At 38.3% G+C, this 14,451-nt stretch overlaps 1 protein-coding gene across 1 annotated transcript in view; it reads right to left on the bottom strand.

The window, feature by feature from the left end:
- Window positions 1-14,451, bottom strand: part of CCDC34 (coiled-coil domain containing 34) — a gene marked incomplete at its 5' end in the record, with an annotated part of 50,551 nt that overhangs the window by 15,845 nt on the left and 20,255 nt on the right. The gene's annotated exons all lie outside the window — the stretch shown is intronic.

Below are 14,451 nucleotides of genomic sequence, written 5' to 3'. Positions count from 1 at the left end.
GGTTTTGGATCATCGTGTTTTCATTGTCATTTGTCTCTAGGTATTTTTTGATTTCCTCTTTGATTTCTTCAGTGATCTCTTGGTTATTTAGTAACGTATTGTTTAGCCTCCATGTGTTTGAGTTTTTTACGGTTTTTTTCCCCCAGTAATTCATTTCTAATCTCATAGCGTTGTGGTCAGAAAAGATGCTTGATATGATTTCAATTTTCTTAAATTTACTGAGGCTTGATTTGTGACCCAAGATGTGATCTATCCTGCAGAATGTTACATGCGCACTTCAGAAGAAAGTGTAATCTGCTGTTTTTGGATGGAATGTCCTATAAATATCAACTAAATCTATCTGGTCTATTGTGTCATTTAAGGCTTCTGTTTCCTTATTTATTTTCATTTTGGATGATCTGTCCATTGGTGTAAGTGAGGTGTTAAAGTCCCCCACTATTATCGTGTTACTGTCGATTTCCTTTTTTATATCAGTTAGCATTTACCTTATGTATTAAGGTGCTCCTATGTTGGGTGCATATATATTTATAACATTATATCTTCTTTTTGGATTGATCCCTTGATCATTATGTAGTGTCCTTCCTTGTCTCCTGTAACATTCTTTATTTTACAGTCTATTTTACCTGATATGAGTATTGCTACTCCAGCTTTGTTTTGATTTCCATTAGCATGGAATATCTATTTCCAACCCCTCACTTTCAGTCTGTATGTGTCCCTAGGTCTGAAGTGGGTCTCTTTTAGACAGCATATATATGGGTCTTGTTTTTGTATCCATTTGGCAAGCCTGTGCCTTTTGGTTGGAGCATTTAATCCATTCACGTTTAAGGTAATTATTGATAGGTATGTTCCATGAGCATTTTCTTAATTGTTTTGGGTTTGTTTTTGTAGGTCCTTTTCTTCTCTTGTGTTCCCCACTTAGAGAAGTTCCGTTAGCATTTGCTATAGAGCTGGTTTGGTGGTGTTGAATTCTCTTAGCTTTTGCTTGTCTGTAAAGCTTTTGATTTCTCCATTGAATCTGAATGAGATCCTTGCCAGGTAGAGTAATCTTGGTTGTAGGTTCTTCCCTTTCATCACTTTAAGTATATCATGCCACTCCCTTCTGGCTTGTAGTTTTTCCTGAGAAATCAGCTGTTAACTTCATGGGAGTTCCCTTGTATGTTATTTGTCATTTTTCCCTTGCTGCTTTCAATAATTTTTCTTTGTCTTTAATTTTGGCCAATTTGATTACTATGTGTCTTGGTGTGTTTCTCCTTGGGTTTATCCTGTATGAAACTCACTGTGCTTCCTGGACTTCGGTGGCTATTTCCTTTCCCATGTCAGGGAAGTTTTCAACTATAATCTCCTCAAATATTTTCTCTGGTCCTTTCCCTCTCACTTCTCCTTCTAGGACCCCTATAATGCGAATGTTGCTGCGTTTAATATTGTCCCAGAGGTCTCTTAGGCTGTCTTCATTTCTTTTCATTCTTTTTTCTTTATTCTGTTCCGCAGCAGTGAATTCCACCATTTTGTCTTCCAGGTCACTTATCCGTTCTTCTGCCTCAGTTATTCTGCTGTTGATTCCTTCTAGTGTAGTTTTCATTTCAGTTATTGCATTTTTCATCTCTGTTTGTTTGTTCTGTAATTCTTCTAGGTCTTTGTTCAACATTTCTTGCATCTTCTCGATCTTTGCCTCCATTCTTTTTCCGAGGTCCTGGATCATCTTCACTATCATTATTCTGAATTCTTTTTCTGGAAGGTTGCCTATCTCCACTTCATTTAGTTGTTTTTCTGGGGTTTTATCATGTTCCTTCATCTGGTACATAGCACTCTGCCTTTTCATCTTGTCTATGTTTCTGTGAATGTGGCTTTTGTTCCACAGGCTGCAGGATTGTAGTTCTTCTTGCTTCTCAACTTAATCTCTTTTAAGGCTAAATGCGCATATGCCAACATTAGCAGCCTGATTCTTACAATACCTGCTAGTGTTGAAGGGTCTCCTGCAGAGGCGTGGGGCGGCTGTGGCTCACCATGGGGACAAGGACACTGGCAGCAGAAGTTCTGGGAAGTACTCCTTGGCGTGAGCCCTCCCAGGGTCTGCCTTCTACCTACTTTTTGATTGGGTTGTTTGTTTATTTGATATAGAGCTGCATGAGTTGTTTGTATATTTTGGAGATTAATCCTGTTTCAGTTGCTTCGTTTGCAAATATTTTCTCCCATTATGTGTGTTGTGTTTTTATTTTGTTTATGGTTTCCCTTGTTGTGTAGAAGCTTTTAAGTTTTATTAGGTCCTATTTGTTTATATTCGGTTTTATTTTCATTATTCTAGGAGGTGTATCAAAAAATATGTTGCTGCGATTTACATCAAAGAGTATTCTGCCTATGTTTTCCTCTAAGAGTCTTATAGTGTGTAGCCTTACATTTAGGTCTTTGATCCGTTTTGAGTTTATTTTTATGTATAGTGTTCATGAAATGTCTAATTTCATTATTTTACATGTAGCTATCCAGTTTTCTCAGCACCACGTTTTGAAGAGACTGTCTTTTCTCCTTTGTATATTCTTGCCTGCTTTGTCACATAGATTAATTGACCATAGGTGTGTGGGTTTATTTCTGGGCTTTCTCTCCTGTTCCATTGATCTATATTTCTGTTTTTGTGCAAGTACCATACTGTTTTGATTACTGTAGCTTTATAGTATAGTCTGAAGTCAGGTAGCCTGATTCCTCCAGCTCTGTTTTTCTTTCTCAGAGTTGCTTTCGCTATTCAGGGTTTTTTGTGCTTCCATATAAAATTTAAAAATCTTTGTTGTAGTTCTGTGAAAAATGTCATTGGTAATTTGATAGGGACTGCACTGAATCTGTAGTTGCCTTGGGTAGCATAGTCATTTTGACAATATTGATTCTTCCAATCCAAAACAATACCTTTCCATGTAGTCTTTGTGTCACCATTGATTTCCTTCATCAGCGTCTTATAGTTTTCAGAATACAGGTCTTTTGTCTCCTCAGGTAGGTTTACTCCTAGGTATTTTATTCTTTTTGATGTGATGGTAAATGGGATTGTTTCCTTGATTTCTCTTTCTGATCTTTAGTTGTTAGTGTATAGGAGTGCAAGATTTCTGTGTATTAATTTTGCATCCTGTACATTTACTGAATTCACTGATGAGCTCTAGTAGTTTTCTGGTAGCATCTTTTCTATGTATAATATAATGTTGCTGCAAACAGTGACAGTTTTACTTCTTCTTTTTCAATTTGGATTCCTCTTATTTCTTTTTCTTCTCTGACTGCTGTGGCTAGGACTTCCAAAACTATGCTGAATAAAAGTGGTGACAGTGGACATTCTTGTCTTGTTCCTTATCTCAGAGAGAATGCTTTCAGCTCTTTACTGTTCAGAATGTTAGCTGTGGACTTGTCATATAAGGCCTTTACTATGTTGAGATTAAGTTCCCTCTATGCCTACTTCTGGAGAGTTTATCATAAATGGGTGTTGAATTTTCTCAAAAGCTTTTTCTGCATCTATTGAGATGATCATATGGTTTTTAGTCTTCAGTTTGTTAACATGGTGTATAACACTGATTGACTTGTGGATATTGAAGAATCCTTGCATCCCTGGGATAAATTCCACTTGATCATGGTGTATGATGGATTCAGTTTGCTAGTATTTCATTGAGGATTTTTTCCGTCTATGTTCATCAGTGATACTGGCCGGTAATTTTCTTTTTTTGTGGTATCTTTGTCTGGTTTTGGTATCAGGGTCATGGTGGCCACATAGAAAGTTTGGGAGTGTTCCTTCCTCTGCAATTTTTGGAATAGTTTCAGAAGGATAGGTGTTAACTCTTTTCTACATGTTTGATAGAATTCGCCTGTGAAGCTATCTGGTCCTGCATTTTTGTTAGTTGGAAGCATTTTAATCAGTTTCAATTTCAGTACTTGTGATAGGTCTATTCATATCTTCTATTTCTTCTTGGTTCAGTCTTGGAAGCTTGTACCTTTCTAAGAATTTGTCTCTTTTTCTAGGTGGTCCATTTTATTGGCATATAGTTGTTTGTAGTAGTCTCTTATGGTCCTTTGTATTTCTGTGGTGTCAGTTGTAACTTCTTTTTCATTTCTAATTTTATTGATTTGAGTCCTCTCCTTTTTCTTGATGAATCTGGCTAAAGGTTTATCAATTTTGTTTATCTTCTCAAAGAACCAGCTTTTAGTTTCACTGATCTTTACTACTGTTTTCTTCATCTCTATTTCATTTATTTCTGCTCTGATCTTTATGATTTCTTTCCTTCTACTAACTTTGGGTTTTGTTTGTTCTTCTTTCTCTAGTTCCTTTACGTGTAGGGTTTGGTTGTTTATTTGAGATTTTCTTGTTTCCTGAGATAAGACTGTATTGCTATGAACTTCCCTCTTAGAACTGCTTTTGCTGCACCCCATAGGTATTGGACCATCATGTTTTCATTGTCATTTGTCTCTAGGTATTTTTAAATTTCCTCTTTGATTTCTTCAGCGATCCATGGTTGTTTCGTAACATATTATTTAACCTCCATGTATTTGTGTTTTTTACAGTTTTTATTTCCTGTAATTGATTTGTAATCTCATAGTGTGGTGGTTAGAAAATATTCTCGATATGATTTCAATTTTCTTAAATTTACTGAGGTTTGATTTGTGGCCCAGGATGTGATTTATCCTGGAGAATGTTCCATATGCATTTGAGAACAATCAAAGGAATGTTGTAATAAATACCAATTAAGCCCATAGGGTCTAGTATGTCATTCAAGACCTGTGTTTCCTTGTAGATTTTCTGTCTGGATGATCTGTCCATTGATGGCACTGGGGTGTTAAAGTCCCCCACTATTATTGTGTTACGGTCGATTTCTTTTTTTATGGCTGTTAGCATTTTCCTTGTATATATATATATTTTTTATTTAACAAATTTAATCAGTTATACATATACATATGTTCCCATATCCCCTCCCTTTTGCGTCTCCCTCCCACCCTCCTTATCCCACCCCTCCAGGTGGTCACAAAGCACCGAGCTGATCTCCCTGTGCTATGCGGCTGCTTCCCACTAGCTATCTACCTTACGTTTGGTAGTGTATATATGTCCATGCCGCTCTTTCGCTTTGTCACAGCTTACCCTTCCCCTTCCCCATATCCTCAAGTCCATTCTCTAGTAGATCTGTGTCTTTATTCCTGTCCTACCCCTATGTTCTTCATGACATTTTTTTTTCTTAAATTCCATATATATGTGTCAGCATACAGTATTTGTCTTTCTCTTTCTGACTTACTTCACTCTGTATGACAGACTCTAGGTCCATCCACCTCATTACAAATATCTCAAGTTCATTTCTTTTTATGGCTGAGTAATATTCCATTGTATATATGTGCCACATCTTCTTCATTCATTCATCCGACGACGGACAATTAGGTTGTTTCCATCTCCGGGCTATTGTAAATAGGGCTGCTATGAACATTTTGGTACATGACTCTTTTTGAATTATGGTTTTCTCAGGGTATATGCCCAGTAGTGGGATTGCTGGATCATATGGTAGTTCTATTTGTAGTTTTTTAAGGAACCTCCATACCGTTCTCCATAGTGGCTGTACCAATTCACATTCCCACCAGCAGTGCAAGAGTGTTCCCTTTTTTCCACACCCTCTCCAGCATTTACTGTTTCTAGATTTTTTAATGACGGCCATTCTGACTGGTGTGAGATGATATCTCATTGTAGTTTTGATTTGCATTTCTCTAATGAGTAAAGATGTTGAGCATCCTTTCATGTGTTTGTTGGCAGTCTGTATATCTTCTTTGGAGAAATGTCTATTTAGGTCTTCTGCCCATTTTTGGATTGGGTTGTTTGTTTTTTTGTTATTGAGCTGCATGAGCTGCTTATAAATTTTGGAGATTAATCCTTTGTCAGTTGCTTCATTTGCAAATATTTTCTCCCATTCTGAGGGTTCTCTTTTCGTCTTGTTTATGGTTTCCTTTGCTGTGCAAAAGCTTTGAAGTTTCATTAGGTCCCATGTGTTTATTTTTGTCTTTATTTCCATTTCTCTAGGAGGTGGGTCAAAAAGGATCTTGCTGTGATTTATGTCATAGAGTGTTCTGCCTATGTTTTCCTCTAAGAGTTTGATAGTGTCTGGCCTTACATTTAGGTCTTTAATCCATTTTGAGCTTATTTTTGTGTATGGTGTTTGGGAATGATCTAATCTCATACTTTTACATGTCCCTGTCCAGTTTTCCCAGCACCACTTATTGAAGAGACTGTCCTTTCTCCACTGTACATTCCTGCCTCCTTTATCAAAGATAAGGTGACCATATGTGCGTGGGTTTATCTCTGGGCTTTCTATCCTGTTCCATTGATCTATCTTTCTGTTTTTGTGCCAGTACCACACTGTCTTGATTACTGTAGCTTTGTAGTATAGTCTGAAGTCAGGGAGCCTGATTCCTCCAGCTCCATTTTTCGTTCTCAAGATTGCTTTGGCTATTCGGGGTCTTTTGTGTTTCCATACAAATTGTGAAATTTTTTGTTCTAGTTCTGTGAAAAATGCCAGTGGTAGTTTGATAGGGATTGCATTGAATCTGTAGATTGCTTTGGGTAGTAGAGTCATTTTCACAATGTTGATTTTTCCAATCCAATAGCATGGTACATCTCTCCATCTATTTGTATCATCTTTAATTTCTTTCATCAGTGTCTTATAATTTTCTGCATACAGGTCTTTTGTCTCCTTAGGTAGGTTTATTCCTAGATATTTTATTCTTTTTGTTGCAATGGTAAATGGCAGTGTTTCCTTGATTTCACTTTCAGATTTTTCATCATTAGTATATAGGAATGCCAGAGATTTCTGTGCATTAATTTTGTATCCTGCTACTTTACCAAATTCATTGATTAGCTCTAGTAGTTTTCTGGTAGCATCTTTAGGATTCTCTATGTATAGTGTCATGTCATCTGCAAACAGTGACAGCTTTACTTCTTCTTTTCCAATTTGGATTCCTTTCATTTCCTTTTCTTCTCTGATGGCTGTGGCTAAAATTTCCAAAACTATGTTGAATAAGAGTGGTGAGAGTGGGCAACCTTGTCTTGTTCCTGATCTTAGTGGAAATGGTTTCAGTTTTTCATCATTGAGGACGATGCTGGCTGTGGGTTTGTCATATATGGCCTTTATTATGTTGAGGAAAGTTCCCTCTTCCTTGTATATTGAGGTGCTCCTATGTTGGGTGCACTCATATTTGTAATTGTATCTCCTTCGTGGATTGATCCCTTGATCATTACGTAGTGTCCTTCTTTGTCTCCTGTAACAGTCTTTATTTTAGAGTCTATTTTGTGTGATATGAGTTTTGCTACTCCAGCTTTCTTTTGATTTCCATTTGCATGGGATACCTTTTGCCATCCCCTCACATCCACTCTGTATGTGTCCCTAGGGCTAAAGTGGGACTCCTGTAGACAGCGTATATATGGGTCTTGTTTTTGTATACATTCAGCCTGTCTGCGTCTTTTGGTTGGAGCATTTAATCCATTTACATTTAAGGTAATTTTCGATATGTCTGTTCTTACTGCCATTCTGTTAATTAGGATTTGTTTTTGTAGGCCTTTTTTCTTCCCTTCTTCTTCTCTTGTGATTTGATGTCTATCTTCTTGCGTTGTGATTGGGTTGCTTTTTCTTTTTCGTGTGTGTATCTATTGTAGAATTTTGGTTTGTGGTTCCCAAAAGGTTTTGACATAGCAGTCTATATATGTACAAGACTGTTTTAACTTGCTGGTCTCTTAATTTCCAATGCGTTATCAATATCCTGCATTTGTACTCTCTTCTTACGACTGCTGGTTTTAATATCATATTTGCGTGTGGATGATTTCCTACCTTTGCTTTATGTTTGTCTTAACTGGTGAGCTTTCCCATTCATAATTTTCTTGATTCTAGTTGTGGTCTTTTCTGCCTAGAGAAATTCCTTTAACTTTTGTTTCAAAGCTGGTTTGGTGGTGCTGAATTCTCTTAGGTTTTGTTTGTCTGTAAAGCTTTTGATTTATCCGTCAAAGTTGAATGAGTCTGCTGGGTAGAGTATTCTTGGTAGTAGGTTTGTTTCTTTCATCACTTTAGATATATCATCCACTCCCTTCTGGCCTGCAGATTTTCTGCTGAAAAATCAGCAGATACCTTATGGGGATTCCCTTGTATGTTATTTGTTTCTCTTCCCTGTTGTTTTTAATAGTTTGTCTTTAATTTTCGTCAGTTTGATTAGTATGTGTCTCATCTTGTTCCTCCTTAGGTTTATCTTGTATGGGACTTTCTGCACTTCCCAGACTTGAGTGCTTCCTTTCTAATGTTAAGGACGTTTTCAGCTACAATCTCTTCAAATATTTTCTCAGGTTCTTTCTGTCTTCTTCTGGGACCCCTATAGTGCTAATGTTGGTGCATTTAATGTTGTCCCAGAGGTCTCCAAGACTGTCCTCATTTCTTTTCATTCTTTTTTCTTTATTCTTTTCTGCAGCAGTGATTTCCAACATTGTCTTCCAGCTCACTTATTCATTCTTCTGCTTCAATTCTTGTGCTATTGCTTCCTTCTAGTGTATTTTTCATTCCAGTTATTGTATTGTTCACCTGTTTATTCTTTAGATCTTCTCTTTGTTAAACATCATTTGTATCTTCTCAATCTGTGCCTCCATTCTTTTTAGAAATTTTGGATCATCTTTACTATCATTACTCTAAATTCTTTTCCAGGTAGTTTGCCTATCTCCACTTGATTCAGTTGTTCTTGTGCGTTTTTATCTTGTTCCTTCGTCTGGAACATATTTCTCTGCCATCTCATTTTGTCTAGCTTTCTGTGTTTGTGGTCTTCTTTCCACTGGCTGCAGAATCATAGCTCTTGCTTCTGGTGTCTGCCCTCGGGTAGGTGAGTTTGGTCCTGAGGCTTGTGCAGGATTCCTCGTGGGACTGGTCCATACCCACTGGTGTGTGGAGCTGGGTCTTGTCCCTCTGGTGGGCAGACCATGTCAAAGGGTGTGTTTAGAGGTGGCTGTAAGCTCAGTATGGCTTTAGGCAGCCTGTCTGCTTATGGGTGGGGCTGTGTTCCTATCCTGCTGGTTGTTTGGCCTAAGGCATTCCCACACTGGAGCCTGTAGGCTGGTGGGTAGGGCCAGGTCTTGATGCCATAATGGCAACCTCTGGGAGAGCTCAAGCCAATCAATATTCTCTGGGGCCTCTGCCACCAGTGTCCTTGCCCCCCACATAGTGATCCAGAGCCAATCCCAACCTCCCAAGGAGACCCTCCAAGACTCATAGGTAGGTCCAGCCCAAGCTCCTATGGAATTACTTCTTTGTGCTGGTTCCCAGTGTACATGAAACCTTGTGTGTGCCCTCCAAGAGTGGAGTCTCTGTTTCCCCCAGTCCTGTGGAGCTCCTGCACTCAAGCCCCACTGGTCTTCAAAGCCAAGTGCTCTGGGATTCCTCCTCCTGATGCCAGACCCTCAGCCTGGGGAGCCTGAAGTGGGGCTCAGGATTTTCACTCTTGTGGGAGAATCTCTGCAATATAATTATTTTCCAGTCTGTGGGTCGTCCACCTGGCGGGTATGGGATTTGATTATGTCATGAAAGTGCTCTCCTACCATCTCATTGTGGCTTCTTCTTTGTCTTTGAATGTAAACTATCTTTTTTGGTAGGTTCCAGTCTTCTTTGTTGATGGTTGTTCAGCAGTTTGTTGTGATTATGGTATTTTCATGAGAGGAGGTGAGCTCAAGGCCTTCTACTCCACCATCTTTTCCAGAATCAAGGGGCTGCTTTTAGTTTGGATGTTTGCTCTTTCCTCAACATGGGCTGGCTGTTATCCCCTTGATATGGGGTGTGCAGGTGCAGCAGCCCTTGTGCACTCCCAGGACAGTGTGGGCAGCGCTTGGCAACTTCTTGCGGATCTCGTAGTGGTGGCCCGTAACTGCCTATGATTGCAGTGGTAACTTGAGCCCACACTCAGAGCTTCTGTAGGCAGTGTCCCGTTGCCTGGGAGCACTTACAGGGAAAGAAGCTCTTATGGTGGTCCTGCCCCTCTCCTCATGTGCCCCTAATAGTGGTACCTTGTTTTCCTGGCAGGCGCCAGCTTCTTCTGAGTACACCTCAGTTGCCACAAGCTAGCCTCTGCAGACTGTGAACCAACCCTGGTCCTTTCCCTGGGTCTGACCTCTGAGGCCTGAGCTTCAGCACCCAGTCCCCACCCACATCAACAGAGGAGCATCTCAGGCTGGAGAACACAAGGTGGTGGTGCCGACCCTCTGTGAAGGTTACTCTCCATTTTGCCTTCTGCAAACCGGTTGCTGTGCTCTCCTCCTAGGCTCCGAAGCTCCGCCTCCATCCAGGCTGATCCCCCACCAGTGAAGGGACTCCCAGGGTGCGAGAACCTTTTCTCCTTCACAGCTCCCTCCCTGCGGTACAGGCCTGTCCCGATTCCTTTCTATTTCCTTTTGTCCTACCCAGTTACTTGGATGTTTTCTTGTCCTTTCAGAAGTTTGAGGTCTTCTGCTGGCGTTCAGTAGATGTTCTATGCAAATCGTTCCATTTGCAGATGTGTTTTGAATGTTTTTGTGGGAGTAGGTGAGCTCCCTGTCCTACTCCTCCACCATCTTGATCCCCCAGCCTGTAACTGTGTTTTGAGATAGGACTTTTAAAGAGGTAATCAAGTTCATACAGGTGGGGCCCTAATCCAAAAGGACTGGTGTCCTTACAAGAGGAAGAGGAGACATCAGGGATGGGCACGTACACAGAAAAAGCCATGTGAGGGTATGAAGAGAAGGCAGTCATCTGCAATCCAAAGAGAGCAGCTGCAAGAGAAACCAAACCTTGCAGACACCTTCATGTTGGACTGTCAGCTTACAGAACTGTAAGAAAATAAATTTCCGTAGTTTAAGCCACTCAATCTGTGGTATTCAATATTTTGTCATGACAGCCCTAGCAGACAAAGAGAATAAGCTTATGAAAAGATGGTAAATATCATTAGATCTCACAAAAATGGAAATTAAAACAACAATGATATACTACTACACACTTAATAGAATGACAACGTTAAAAAGACTGAGAATCTGGCAAGCATGTGGTACACTTGGAACTTTCAGACAATAGTGGCAGGAATGTAGAAATGGCACAAACATTTTATAAGAAATTGCCGAACTGTTTTTTAAAGTTAAACACACACTTACCATACAACCCAGCAATTCAGTTCCTAGGCATTTACCCAAGAGCAATGAAAACAAGTATCCACAAAAAGACTTGTACATAAGTGGACACAGAATTTTATTCATAATATCCCAAAACTGGAAACAACCCAATTATCCATCAACTAGTGAATGGACAGACAATTTGTGGTAGTCCATAGAATAGAATATCACTCAGCAATAAAAAGGAACAATCTTAATACCTGAAATATTGGCAATTTTTAAAAACAAAAGAAGCCTGACACAAAGGAATATATATTGAATGATTCTACCTATAAGAAATTCTAGAAAAGGCAAATCTAATCTACAGGAACAGAAAGCAGACTTATCCTTCCTCAGAGCTGGGGTTAGTTGGTGGGAAGCAGGGGCTGAATGCAAGGGAGCACAAGGGAACTATTTGGAGAGAAGGAAATGTTCTCTACCTTGACTGTAATGCTGGTTTCACAGGTACATAAGCTTGTCAAACCTCATCAAACTTAAAATAGGTGTGTTTTATTGTATGTAAATTATTGCTCAATGAAGTTGATTTTAAAACATCAGACAGACAGGCCCTCTGCAGCATTTAAACTACAGAAGAGAGGATAGAATGCCTTTAGTTAGCAAAAGGAGACCAGAGCAGACATTCAGAGAGAAGTGCTGAGAGAGAGTAGCCGGCCACTAAGTGGCTTCAGATTTTCTGGCACTGCAGTGCTGTACCACACAGAGGATAACAATAAATCTTTTCTTTTTTTGTAAGATGGTGCCCTGAGAGAACCTTTGTTTCTTCAAACTAAGGGAAACTAACAAACCAACTGACTACTCAAAGTTTCTGAATTTCTATTTTGGTTCCTTCAATAGTATCTGGCACATAATAAACGTGTTGAATGCATGAATGATGCACTGATGACAGTGTTATCAATCATACACTTTGCTGATTGGAATTAATTTTTTACATTAAAAAAGCAGTTCCATGGTTTAAAAAAACTGTTTAAAAATAAATTTATTTTTAATTCTCAAACAATGAAGGCAAATGCCCTTTTGCAAAATATGTGGTAACACATTGTAAAAAAAAACAAATCTAAAAAATGAATTAGCATGGCAACACAAACGTCAGAGTACCAGATGTGATAAGCCATTTATTTGAAAAGGATTTAACAATTTATAGCACAATATAAGAAATTAGCTTTGCTAATGGATACATAAATTCTTTTTGTCTGTTTTTTTGATAGAACACAGTGAAAATGACTTAGAGAAAATAATGCTACAGATATATCTAAAATGTGAATGAAGCTGGAAGCAGCAGAGGACCACACACCATGAAATGTAAACAGAAGAGAAAAAAGCTAGATGCCAGACAGGAAGAGAAGAACCAGAAGAGCAGTCTTTACAAATAGAGGTAAGTACAACCAAGACTGAAATAAGAAATCTGATAGTTCTTAAGGCAAAAAAAAGAGAGAGTGATCAATTATTCCTTAGTATGCACAGGAATTCTGCAGAATAAGTAAGTTTCTCAAGGTTCATTTTTAAACTCTTCTCAACCTTATGGAATCATGCTTTCGATAATTAGTGATTTATGTCAGGGCAAGCCACTTCCCTCTAAAAGAAAGAAGTATTTTTTCTCAAATAATTGGATTAGATCTACTGCCACTAATTAAAACAGAGAATATATCATCTCTACATTCTTAGACAAACAACAACTATGTTTGATTAGCATGGTAAAATGAGCTTAATGGAGCCAGAAGATAAGAGAAGCTTTTAGAGGAGAGAGCATACTATTCAATACATGCAAAACTTTTATTTTCTAGCTATAAATTTCAAAAAAGTATCACTCAAAGCTTGGTTGTAGTCACCCAGGCTTATTTTGATTTTGGCATTTATTCACAAAGAACTCTTTCTTGTATTATGGGATGTAGCAAACTTAAAAAAAATAATTTACTTCTGAAGTAAAGAACAAATATATTTATGGTTATAACATACACATGCCTAGCCAATTTCCTTCTTATAATACTTGGATGAAGAAAGCTATGTCATCTTCAATTTATTGGAATTATTTACTAAGTACTATTATTAATACCACTAGGCATTACATTCAATAATATTTAGGACCCAAAAGTTAGAAGTAATTTAAAACTTTTGTCTTACAACTTAAACATTTGACTGAATTCATAAAATTGGATATTAATAATAAAAGCAGTACCATTCTAAATGTGTAAAAAAATCACAACAGAAAACAAAGTGACAAGATATTTTTTTACATTTCTAATTTGAGATCTAATACAAGACTATATTAAAACTGAAAGGAAAATGATACATTTATTCATTCACTCATTTATTCCAAAAACAAATGCTTACTATATTACAAAGCATTGTTAGTTAGATCTTGTAATGGATAAAAAGTAATACAAAAAATAACTCTTCAAAAAAACACAAAAACCAAATAGCTCCTATCCTTAAGAGTCTTAAAATTACAAGGGGGGCTTCCCTGGTGGTGCAGTGGTTGAGACTCCACCTGCCAATGCAGGGGACATGGGTTTGAGCCCTGGTCCGGGAAGATCCCACATGCCACGGAGCAACTAAGCCCGTGCGCCACAACTACTGAGCCTGTGCTCTAGATTCCATGAGCCACAACTACTGAAGCCCGCATGCCTAGAGCCCGTGCTCTACAACGAGAAGCCACTGCAATGAGAAGCCTGCCACCACAACAAAGAGTAGCCCCTGTGAACCACAACTAGAGAAAAGCCTGCGCACAGCAACTAAGACCCAATGCAGCAAAAAATAAATTTATTAAAAAAAGAAAAAACTTACAAGGGAAGTAAAAACGTGCATAATACAACTAGCAACAAAGTATATCATATACTGCATTGTATTTTGTATAAAGTGATACAAATTAAACAAGGACTCAGAGAAGAAAAGAATTTCCAGCATGTGATCAGCGAATGCTTCATGTAGTAAATACTTTGAGTTGGATAATAAAAGGAAAGGTAGGGTGGAAAATGTGATGAGATCCCATACTGAAGAGATACCATAAAAAAAAAAAAAAAAAGTAAGTGAGACACAGAAGTGTTCTCAAAACTTCTCATGAACATATATTCCTAGGGGCTGGGGAGTACAGTCCAAAGCCCAAGATTTCTTTGAAATCTACTGTGTATTTTAAAAATAATATAAAATTTATGTTCTACTCTATTAAATATCTGTGCTTGCTTTAACATAAAACTAACATTTTTCCTTTCAAAAATTTCCAGCAACACTAATACTCCAAGAAGATGGGCCATGCTTATCCTGAGTGTGCTCCCCAAAGATGCCAGTCTGAAGCCGACAGT

The sequence above is a fragment of the Mesoplodon mirus genome, assembly GCF_964341445.2.
Source record: "Mesoplodon mirus genome assembly, chromosome: 7".
In the NCBI taxonomy this organism is placed as follows: domain Eukaryota; kingdom Metazoa; phylum Chordata; class Mammalia; order Artiodactyla; family Ziphiidae; genus Mesoplodon; species Mesoplodon mirus.
The sequence above is the reverse complement of the archived record's forward strand: the minus strand, read 5'-3'. Positions and strand labels throughout refer to the sequence as shown.